The sequence below is a fragment of the Patella vulgata genome, chromosome 8, assembly GCF_932274485.2.
Source record: "Patella vulgata chromosome 8, xgPatVulg1.2, whole genome shotgun sequence".
Taxonomy (NCBI): Eukaryota; Metazoa; Mollusca; class Gastropoda; family Patellidae; genus Patella; species Patella vulgata.
Genome location: NC_065886.2, coordinates 41,437,907 through 41,450,106, shown reverse-complemented (window position 1 = coordinate 41,450,106; position 12,200 = coordinate 41,437,907). Strand labels below are relative to the sequence as shown.

The window sequence follows — 12,200 nt, the reverse complement described above, 5'->3', positions numbered from 1 at the left end:
TTTGCAAGAACTCACAGAAACCCAATGCACGATTCAATGGGACCTTCAAAATGTTAAATTAGGACCCCTTGACGATTTTCATTGTTATTATATATTCTATGGGTTGAGAGAGTCGTATCTGGATAGCAAACGCACCTGCGAATATCTGAGAACCAATCTTATTTTCCTGGAAACCACGAAAGAGGAAACCTGGTTGAGCAGCGAACTGCAACTGAGAACCCTAACGCCACGCTTCTGGCTGGGTATTCAAGAAAATGACACCGGCCAGTGGAACTGGGAATATGGTCATAAAAGATATCCTGAATCCAATCCACGTCTGCAATTACCATTGAATAACCCAAATGTGATTTATAACGATAATAAATGGGAGACTATGACCCAAAACAACCTAGAACCATTCGTTTGTGAAGAAGATTTATTTCCAAGTAAGATCATATAATTATAAGTACTTATACACACTTTAATGATCTTTTCTACATCGCTTTAAGGTGTCGGCTTTCATCCTCTAGCAATTACAGCTGTCTAGTCGTTCGGGTGGGACGAAAAACCGAGGTCCCGTGAACACATTGACGTTGGAATTCGATGTAAGAGTAAGTCGTAGTGCCGCTGCCCGGGCAAAATTGCCACTCATAGTACACTGTCCGTCTCCATTAGCCCGGTCAGGAGCAGAACAGTAGGGCGTTAAACCCCATTTCATTTTATTTCATTTCTAGATTTTGGGCGTTATGTGTTTTGGTCGTTTTTACTTTTGGCCGTTATGTCTATAACCCGCGGACACTGGGGTGAACGTAAACGAATCCTTGTCCGGGCAAAATTCTTATTTGAATTCTTATTTCTTACTTGATATGTAAAATAGTCCAAAAATGGCCGAATTATTGTTTGCATGAGTGTTTGTCAATCCTTGTGCGAGCTAATTAGTGTAATTCAAATACAGTAGTCTTTCTTTAAATTTCAGAACTTATTTCTGAATTAATCTGCTTTCATCATCTGGATTCCTACCATGCGGTATATAATCCCAGTAATCAACACTGCTATTACATTTATAATGAAGTGAAAAACTTCGATGATGCCAGAATGCAGTGTGAGAGCAAGGGTAGCAATTTGATATTTCTCGAGGATGAAGCGGAGCAGAATTTTATAGAAGATGAAACATATTGTATCCTTAGTACAAACACCTGACTAATGGTGGCATATGATTTACTCTATTTATTATGCTTTATTGTAATTAATAGATATATTCTGTAATTTTAATCTTCAATATTGGAACCATTGTGGCTTGGTGAGTATGTCGCTGGCCCACTCTGAAAATCTCGGGCTCCATCCAGTTGTAGGCCGAGAAAGTCCCTCAGTATTGTCTAGTCTGGTGTCTTCTTTTTAGTTGTGTACGATGTACGACCTCGCATTATATAAGCGTCTAGTGGTTCCGATGGTACAAAAACAAAACAGATGGTACTGTGTATAAATCGTTAGTGCAGTAAGCGAATCCTTGCCATTTTGAATTCGAAATACGTAGACCTAATGCAAAAGTTCCCTCGTAACACACCGCATAGGGTATTGCCCGTCTTCATTAGAATAGTTGTTGCACAAAACTGGGATATTGAACCCTTATTTCATTTTTAAAAAAAATAAATTAGGAAATACAAACTGGTCATGTTAGTCTTACAAGCCATATATATGTTACCGCGTTGGATAACTTGTTACAGCAATGTGCATCAGTACGCTTAAAGGTCAAGTATACATGTATATTCTTTTTGTCAAAATCCTCAAAACAAAAAGTAATATTTATTTGAAAAGTTTGTTCAGAAATAAAATGAAATGAAATGGGGTTTAACGTCCTACTGTTCTGCTCCGACTGGGCTAATGAAGACGGGCATACGCCATAAAGCATGCAATCTGAATAAAATACAGATCCGTATTTCGTTTCGTTTTTTATACTTTCGATGGCCTACACTACATTATGATCTGACAAGTTATAGCGATAGGTCACGTCAGGGGTCAAAAGACCGACTTATGACCCTATGATGTCAGACATTTGATTAACCAATCAGCATTGATGTTACTAGTGGATTACCCACAGTTCCGTGCAAAACACGCCTAAAGCTCGCCGTGACAGACCGTTTCATTGGCTTATCCCTGACACCATTCAGAACGCGAGTTAAATAACAACTCTTCCATATCCAAGTGTAGTAAAGACAAGTAAAACGAAATTTTGAACTATAAAAACGAAACGAAACAGGATCTGTGTTTTAACCAGATTGTACAGTGTGCTATAAGGGAAATTTTTCCCGGGCAGCGGCACTATGGCCTACTCTTGTATCGAATTCCAACTGCCAAGGGATCTTTTACGTACATGCCAATGTATACACAGAGTTTGTTCAGTCGTTGGTTTTGGCAGACAACCAAAATTCTCGGATTATAGTAGAGAAAACGATCAATTCGAATGGGAATATCTATACGACGACCGTGCCGTACCACTGAACTGATGGAATATCAATATGGCAGTCGTGCCGTACTATTAAACTGACGGGAATATCAACCCGATGTCCGTACTGTACCACCGAAGGGATGGGAATATAAATACGATAGACGCACCTACCATCGATCGGGTGTTAATATCTATACGACAGCCTTACCGTACTGTCAAACGCAGTGGCCCTCAATCTTTTTTCCCAACGACACACGAAACACGCGAAAAAATAGCGGCACATCTGGCTAAATTGAAAAGTATTTGAATTTTGCAAAATAAAAACGGAATACAACCGTAGACAGAGACTAGTCATAGACACAAGAATGACTCAAACTAAAGAAAGAAAAATACAGCTATGAACTTATCAGTCGACACCAATGAATACTCATTTGGGATCACGTGGTTCAAAATTTCGCGACACACTTAGGAAGATCTCGTTGAGAATCACTAATTTAACGAATGGGAATAGCCATAGGGCAGCCATGTCATACCATAGAACGAATGGGAATACCAATTCCGGCACCGTACAGTACTTTTGAACAGACGAAAATATCAATAAGACGGCCGCAACGTACCATCGAACGGATGGGCATAGCAATAAGACAGCCGTATCGTAACATTGAATGGATACAATTCGTTAACAATATATAGATATGGATGAATCTGATGGCACACATCCATACGGATTGTGGCTTGGAATGAAGAAGGGGAAAAATGGCGAATGGCGTTGGATTGGGCCAGATTTTACAAAGGCAGTTGACGAAGAACGATGGATGGACCCAAGAAAGAGTCGTAAATATGCAATTGGTGTTGAAGACGGTTTGTGGTCTCAGGAAACAAAGGATAGCCTGCAAAGTTGTGTATGTGAAGAAGTCGTTGATACAGGTAGGCATATTCATATGGGTACGTATCTTTATGTCCTTGTATTTTCAAGGCCAGAAGCCCCCGACCCAACAATTCAAGTGACACAATGTATCTACGCGGGTCAAATTCAAGTAACTAAACGAAATATTTACTAAATATCTGAGAAGGGCAAGTAGGATGTTTGCCGGTAAGTTTTTAATGGCCCGGGGGTAAATGGACGGGGGTGGGGATGGGGCGATCGATTAATAGTGCAGAGCTTTCGGAATTGACCTAATTGCAATGTCAAACCCGAACACAGATGCAGAATCATGACGTAATCATGAAATTCTCGTCTTTACTCTCTCCGAGGTATTGAGAGAATTCATTTCCGGAACTTTCAATTTCATGTATTCTAAAACGTTTGTCAAATTTGTAAAGAACCCAAACCCGTTTCTTCCAATACATTCTACCTACATCCACATCTCACCTAATTTTCTGTTACTATATACAAGTATAGTGTATCCCCATCTGGAGCCGTGGTAACACACTGGCGGGCTTACCAGGAGATCTTAGATTCGCTCGGGGTTTTCCCACGTAAGTGGTGCGGGACGGGGGGGGGGGAGGGTCTGGCAAGGACGGTGCAAAGTCGTTCGTATGGGACAAAAAGCCGGCGTGCACGTAAAAGAACCACTGGAATGTTGAAATTCGAAATAAGAGTAGGCCGTATTGCAGCTGTTCGAACAAAGTTTCCCTTATAGGACACTGTATTAGCCCAGTCGTTGCAAAACAGTAGGGCGTTAATCTCCATTTCAATTCAGCATCCCCTCCATATGCCATTTCCCTGACCTAAAATTCATTAAAATGCCTCTTCACAATTTACAGATATGGTAGATGATCGAATATGCCACAAGTTCAGTGGAGCAGCTCTGGCCATCTTTAACTATGAAACCAGATCTTGTTATTATGTATTTGAAGATAGAAGAGACTGGACACAAACTCGAGAGACCTGTACATCAGAATCAACATACGTCGTTCAACCCAATACAGACGAAGAGAAATCATGGTTGATGACCACCCTGACTGGTACAATGATAAGTATTAAGTCCTGGACAGAATTTACACTAGAGATATTTTATCATAAAATTGGAAATTTGATCCATCTGTGCTTTTTATATTGCTGGAATTTTACAATGAGACGAAAAGAAATGTGGACATACGCAATGCTGTGAGCTAATTAGTAATATGGAATTGTTGCCTGATCAGCCAGTATTGTACGTATCGTGCCAAAAAATACACCCTAACGACTTTATATTATTTTAGAACTGTATTTGCCATCGTCGGAGTCAAATCATGGCATAATTCTACAATATATATGAAAGGCATAGGTCAAATCGCTTAAACCCTTTATCATTTTCAGATATCGGTCTGCCAGTAACGGTGTGGCTTGGTAAAATCCGAACTGCTCCAGGACAATGGTCTTGGTACCATAAGAACCACTTAGAAGTTTCGGATATGGTACCTAACGGTGGTATCGATTCTACCGACATGTCCTATGCACGGCTCACGGAAGATGGCGAGTGGCAGAAAGCTGCTTCAACAGAGATTTATGGCGTTGTTTGTGAGGATTCAGTCACCCCCAGTAAGTTCTCCGCTTCCATACAATATTACCAATATACAATCTCTAGGCTTAGCTTAGTCTTCTGGATTTCAAAATGCTACTCTGTATTTATAGATGCCATGCACGGCGCTGATCGGGTGTATATTATATTCTCGGGGAATCTAATGTCGCGGTCTTCACTTTTTTTTATAACGTTACTGAAATGTATGGATCCAACTGTTTTGTTTAATAACGTTACTGAACTGTTATAATGAAATACATAAACATTCAAGCACATATTGATAACGAAATGGGATGGAATGAGGTTTGACGCCCAACTTTTCTGCACCAACCGAGCTTATGGGGACGGGCATGCACCGTGCAATGTGCTACGGCATGCTCATATTTCAAGATTCAACTGTCAAGGGCCCGTTGAAGTGTGCAGCAATGTGTACACGGGATCCAGGTTTTTCATCCCCACCCGAACAATTGTACACTGGCCCTTGCCACTGACAAGGGGAACAAAGGTGGGAAAATCCCTGGAATATTTTCTTCGGCTAACACCGGGATCAATCCTCTAGACCGGAGGCTCAGCGCGGGGGGTGTCCATCAAATGGGGACACAATCAAACCCAACCTTTCTAGAGTAAATTTTGCGTAGAATACGATGCCGAGTGGTAATCAGTCCGCCGTTGGGGCGTTTTCGAGATATTCGGGGTCAAAGGTCAAATGAGTTCATTTGCACTGAAAGTGAATGCGCAGTCATTCTTGTATTATGAAAAGAAACTGAAAATGATCGAAAGTAATCACACTTCCAATAAAAATATAAACTTGCTAAATTCACCTTTAGTCTTAATGACCCTGGAGCTCAAAAGGTGAAATTTACCGTTTTTGCACTAGGAAGATTTAAAGCAATAAAATGTCAAAGTAAAATATAAAAAAACTAAAGCGAAACCTGTTCTAATTAAAAATAGTAACATTTAAATTTTATCTTTAGGGGGTCTTAGCACCGAACTTTTACTTTGGAACGTCGAAAATGATCTTGCATAACAGAACCAACACACTTTTAAACCTGTTTCAAAAATACGTAAAAACTGTCAAATTGAAATCTCTCCGATTTATTTTCACAGCGATTATTATACTTAAAGATTCTAGTTATCTGAAAAACAATTGAATAGTTTCAGTGTTGGACTCCAGCCTGCCGGTCGCGTGGATTTCCGAGAATCCCAGTCTAGGAAAACCGACGTTAATCTGTGACGAGAAAACACGTATCTGACGCGAGATTAAAAGTTTGCAAATTTTTTATGAGTTTTTATGAATTTCGCCCGAACATGGACGCAGATAAAACCGACAGATGCATTGTACATATTAGTTCACAGGTTGTATAATAGTCGTATTGGTAAATGTTAGCGGGGAAATTTTGGCAGGCTTTGTGACACGGCCTGCAGGCTGGAGTCCAGCCATGAAACTATTCAATTGGGTTTTTTTTCAGACAACTAGTATCATTATGTGTAGCATTCGCTGTAAAACTAATTCGGAGAGATTTTGATTTAACAGTTTTTAGGTATTTTTGAAACAGGTTCCGAAGCGTTTTGGTTCTGTTATGCAAGATCATTTTCGACGTTCCAAAGTAAAAGTTCGGTGCTAAGACCACCTAAAGATAAATTTTAAATGATCCTATTATTAATTAGAACAGGTTTCGCTTTAGTTTTTATATTTTACACTGACATTTATTACTTTAAATCTTCCTAGTGCTAAAACGGAAAATGTGACCTTTTGACCTCTGTGGTCACAAAGAACAACGGTGAATTTAGCAAAGTTTACATTTTTATTGAAAGTGTGATTACTTTCGATCAATTTCAGCTTATATACATGATACAAGAAAGACTGCACATTCATTTTCAGTGCAAATGAACCCATTTGACCTTTGACCCCGAATATCTCGAAAGCGCCCCAACGGCGGACTGATTACCACTCGGCATCGTATTCTACGCAAAATTTTACTCTAGAAAAGTTGGGTCTGGTTTTGTGCCCATTTGGTGGACCCCCCCCCCCCCCCCGCGCTGAGCCTCTAGACTACTCGGATCTCCAGGCTAGTGAGGCAGTGACACGCTCATTAAACCAGCACTTAATACAACTCGTACTCTTGTGTTTAAGGTTATTTAAAGCTGGCAAAGGTTAAGAATATTGGAGGTGATTGGATATATGGGGAAGCGTGGATTGAGGATCCAGAAGTCACAACGACAGTTGAAAGTAGTACGGAAGGTGAAAGTAGTACTAATGCTTATAAAGAGTCCTTGACTACTGGTGATGTGACAGTAAGCAGCTTAGAACCAACGTCCCACTCAACCACAGACCCGAACACCTCAATATTTGGATATTGTGCAGATCCAAAATGGATGAACCCAGGCTCTATACTGGATATTATGTATTCGAAATTAAGCACTGTTGACGAATCAGTGGTGGAAATAATGATTCTTCAAAAAGCTTCTAATCTTAGGTGTGCCAAAACCTGTTCATTGGATGCACGGTGTATTTTGTATACAAGAGATAAATACAAGACTTGTCGTGGATTTAAGGCCGACAGGTCCAGTACCAGCAGAATTAGTTGTTCGGATGAAGTGTCTTGTTTCCTGAAAATGTGTAACGATTCTCCAACCCCGTTGTAATTTAATAAAATTTAATGTCTCCCTCTCGATCAAATCTCACAAATGATTAGATATAGACATAAACTGGCTGTGAGGCAAATGATGTAATGTTCACATGTAGATATTTATTTATTTATTTGTATACATACATGTTTAGAACATTATAAATATTCGCATGTGCAACTCATGATGCTAAAGATTTGAACATTAGTGATATTTTTATACGAGCGGGTTTTATGGGATAGTATGCTGACAAGCGCGTTTCCAGAGGGAGCGGGGGCGTGTGGGGGGATGGGGGTCCAGAGATATTTTTTATCTCCTACATTCATGGAAATAACGCCGTATTGTAATCCTATATACACCTAAAGGGGCAGAAATATTGTTTCAAAGCTTCGCGGGTAGCCTCCACCCCCACCCCAACCTAAAGCCACATTAGACGTTGTCTCCACCTTTAACTCCCCGCTGCTCAAAATTCATGGACACACCCCTGGTTTTCGTTACACCTGTTCACTGCCCTTCCGCCCATACGTATATTCACAATCATTTAAACACCCTACAAGTTAGAGATTTTGAATACGTCAACACATATTCAACAACAGCATTGTTTTCAAACCTTGAGGTTTACATGTATATTTAGCACAACTTATCGGCAGGTTGGTGGTGGTGTGATGGGCTATATACACATGTTGGCTGTATTTAAACTTTAAACGAATAGATTTAAAGTACTATAAAACAATTTATTTGGCTCGCCCCGTTTGAGACATCCAGCACCACAAACACCTCATACACCAACTGAACTATTTTGCGCGATCTTTATAAGATAGAAATAAATACGAATGAATTGAAATTCGTTTAACCTCCTACTGGGAGCGAACCCAGGCCGCCTGATTAGTAAAACAGTGTCCTCTTTTCTTAATCATGGGGTCACCGCGACTCCCGATCAGAAATAAGGACATAGGTTAAATGTCTGTCAACAAAGTGAAATTTATTTTCGACTTTGCCGTGTTTGTGTCGGCGAATATTGTAACTATACTATTCAAAAAAAGTAGGGGATATTTGATTTTTAAGTGTTATTAAAATCACCTAATGAAACTGACGAAGAAACAAATGACAAAATGAAATGAAGTTCACATTCATCGATTTATTTCAAATGATCGTTAGACTAAGTAAGGCACAGACTGACCATTATAAGGGTAAAATGATACCCGGGGTCAAACAGCAAAGTTACCACAGCATCACAACCAAGTCAGTAACGGGTAAATCCTCCTCTGTTTGCCAAACAAGCATTGATCCGACGTGGTCCAGATTGGTCCAGATTGTCCCATTCCTGTCGCAACGCAGCAGCAAGTTCTTGGACATTGGCAGGACGTTGTTGACGTTGACGTAACCTCTGTCCAAGCATGTCCCAGACATGCTCGATGGGGGAGAGGTCGGGACTCAGTGCTGGCCAAGGTAATGTGGTGATGTTCTGTTGTTGGAGGTAACCTGTAACGATCCTGGCCCTGTGACATCTTGCGTTGTCATCCTGGAAGATGAAACGGCGGCCATGACGTCGTGCGAACGGCACAACATGGACTGCCAAGATGTTGTCCCGGTAGTACTGGCCTGTAACACGCCCTGCAACAACATGTAAAGCCGTTCTTCCAGCAACAGTGATGCCTCCCCACACGATAACAGAACCACCCCCAAATCGATCATGTCTGATGACGTTAACTTCTTGGAAGCGCTCGTTTCGACGACAGCACACCCTCCTACGTCTGTCCAAAAAATCAACAGCGAACCTTGACTCATCTGAAAACATCACATTGCTCCAGCGTCGATTATCCCAGTGTTGACGATCCCTACACCAACGACGTCTTGCCTGAATGTGATGATCTCTCAAACAAGGGATCACGCGAGGACGTCGGGCGCGAAGGTGACCCCTATGCAGTCGATTCCGAATCGTCTGGCCACTCACTCTCACACCAGTGTCTGTTTGATGACGAGCGCTGATCTGATTTGGTGTGATGACACGATTTCTCAAGGCCAAGGTACGGATAAATCGATCCTGGGCTTGAGTTGTCGCCCTTGGTCGACCTGAGCGTGGTCTGTCCTGTACAGATTGTGTATCACGGTATCTGGACCATAGCCTGCTTATGACAGACTGAGAAACATTCATCGTCCGCGCCACAACCGCCTGTGTTGTGCCGATCTGTAGCATGCCAAGGGCACGTACCCTTTCATATCAAAATTTGTTTTCTGGTCACTAAAACAATTAAACTGATGTTTCCACCCTGGAATTCAATGCCACAATGACTGTAACATTCAAAGTCAGAGTCGTGCAAATCTTGGGTTGGACCCCCATGATGATCCCAAGCATCACCTGCATTCCATGCGGTAGCTATTGGTGCGTTTGGGCGTCACATGTAACTGGAAATGTTTCTTCTGTTAGGTTCTATAGTGACTTTTTTCGTAGTCATTTGCATATTTTAGTATTATGCCCCCAAAATCAAATATCCCCTACTTTTTTTGAATAGTATATATGGGATATATATGGGATAATTTTCTCCACAAATAAAGGCTACTCCAAATTGAAACTGACAAGAAATTAAATTTTTCAGAAAGTGTCATACGTTATGTAACTGTGGGTTAAAATTAATATCGCCGATTTTGTAATGCTAGGTTCCCACTACCAAGATTCCAACCTCGTGGGTTTTCTCCGGGTCCTCCGGTTCCCCCCACTGCTAAAGACCCCTACGGGCTAGCGAATTATAGAAATAAAATTAAACCATATGTTTGTCCCGAAATGACCTAGTTTGTGTCGAGTGGACGTTAACCCCCATTTCTCTCTCTCCCTCACTACCAAGAATCGTGCTACGATTGGAATCGTAATTTTAATCGTGGAGTAATCGTGGTGATCCTTTTAGATCTTATCATATACTAAGGTTAGTCGTAGCAATAGCGCTGATCGTATCGAAACGAGGGGGGTTGGATGGCTGAATGGTTAGCGTGCGCGCACTGTATCATAAAGTCTGTCATTGAGTCGACTGGCGTGGTTTCGAATCCCCGGTTTTACGTGACAAGGAGTAGCGTCGCCTGTCCAACCTCGTGGGTTTTCTCCGTGTCCTCCGATTTCCTCCAACTGCTAAAGAAACCTATGCGCAAGCGAATTATTGAAATAAAATTAAACCATATGTTAGTCCCGAAATGACCTAGTTTGTGTCGAGTGGACGTTAAACCCCATTTCTCTCTCTGTCTCTCTGTCTCCCTCTCTCCGTATCGAAACTTATCCGAACGTATCTGCGCGTACCAGATCGTGGACTCAAGAAGGACAGTCGTATCGTGCGCCAGCGAGAACCTAGCATTAGATTCTGTGTGTTTATTTGTTTTGTTGTCTGACAATTTGTTGAACATTTGACGTCAGTGTTGGGATATAACACATCAGATTAACCCAGTTCAATAATTTATTTTGATCTAACGCTTTCATCATTTGCTTGAAAACGTTGAGAGAACCCTCAAAGAAACATCGCTTTAAGTAAAATAGTAATTGTGTTCCAAATTATGTTTTGTGTTTATTACGTATGTCAGTTTGCTAAATGCCGCTCAAAGAAGATAACTTAAACAGGTTTACCGCTTTTAACACCCAGACACTTTGCTTTTAAGATCCCCTTGATCCGTTTGATTACAAAGTGCCCCGGGCGCTAGACATACGCTTTTATGAAACTATGGTACAAAGGGGTTGCCCTATCTTTGATTTTAAAGTCAACTCAACGTCTATTGGAAATGAAATGGGGTTTAACGTCCTGCTGTTCTGTTCCGTACTGGGCTAATGAAGACGGGCATACGCCATACAGTGTGCTATGGGGGAAATTTTGCCCGGACAGCGGCACTACAGCCTACTCTTATTTCGAATTCCAACTGTCAAGGGATATTTTACGTGCACATCAATATGTACACGGGACCTCGGTTTTTCTTTACACCCGAACGACTACACAGCTGTCCTTTTCAGGCCCTCCATCCTGCATCACTGACAAGGGGGAATCACGTCTGAACCCGACCTTCATGCTAGCGAGCCAGCGTCTTACGCACTTGGCAACCATGACCCCCATTGCTATGGGTTACGATAAGTTGTGCCTAACTGTTTTCCTGTTATTCTCTATAAACAGTGAACACTATCATTGAAATAATCACGGAATTAGAAACTGAAAGTCCTACATCGCCTGCGTTAAATAGTAACTAAGTATTGAGTTTATACTATCGATTAACATACATGTATATACATAAACCACAGATTTACTAGAGACTTGAAGCAAACGGGGTTTATACTCGCTAACTGGCCAGGGATATCTTGAGTTTATACCTAGATGATATTGTGTAAACGATCTATAGACGTTTGTTTCTAGTTTGTGTCTGAATGAGGATATTATTAGAGATATTCTCATGGCAAAAGTTATTTCTCATTTATACGTTGAGAATTTGGATATTTAAGTAACCTGGAGGAAATATTAACAGGTTTTGTTTTACATATTGAAAAGAAAAAATATCTTAATTTTGTTATTGAGGGATATTTCATCATGAAGATATATATTTATTTGCTTGGATGTTTTCTATGTTCTACACTAGCTCTAGATGGTAAGTCTCCTATTATGTTCTACTGCACTAGCTCT

The 12,200-nt window shown here is 40.9% G+C and overlaps 1 long non-coding RNA gene across 1 annotated transcript; it reads left to right on the top strand.

The window, feature by feature from the left end:
* Window positions 1-4,253: 4,253 nt before the first annotated feature.
* On the top strand, window positions 4,254-7,643 carry LOC126829838 (uncharacterized). The gene is made up of 3 exons (XR_007683542.2): window positions 4,254-4,393; window positions 4,728-4,949; window positions 7,064-7,643. It is a non-coding gene; the product is annotated as an uncharacterized LOC126829838 (long non-coding RNA).
* The last annotated feature ends 4,557 nt before the right edge of the window (window positions 7,644-12,200 follow it).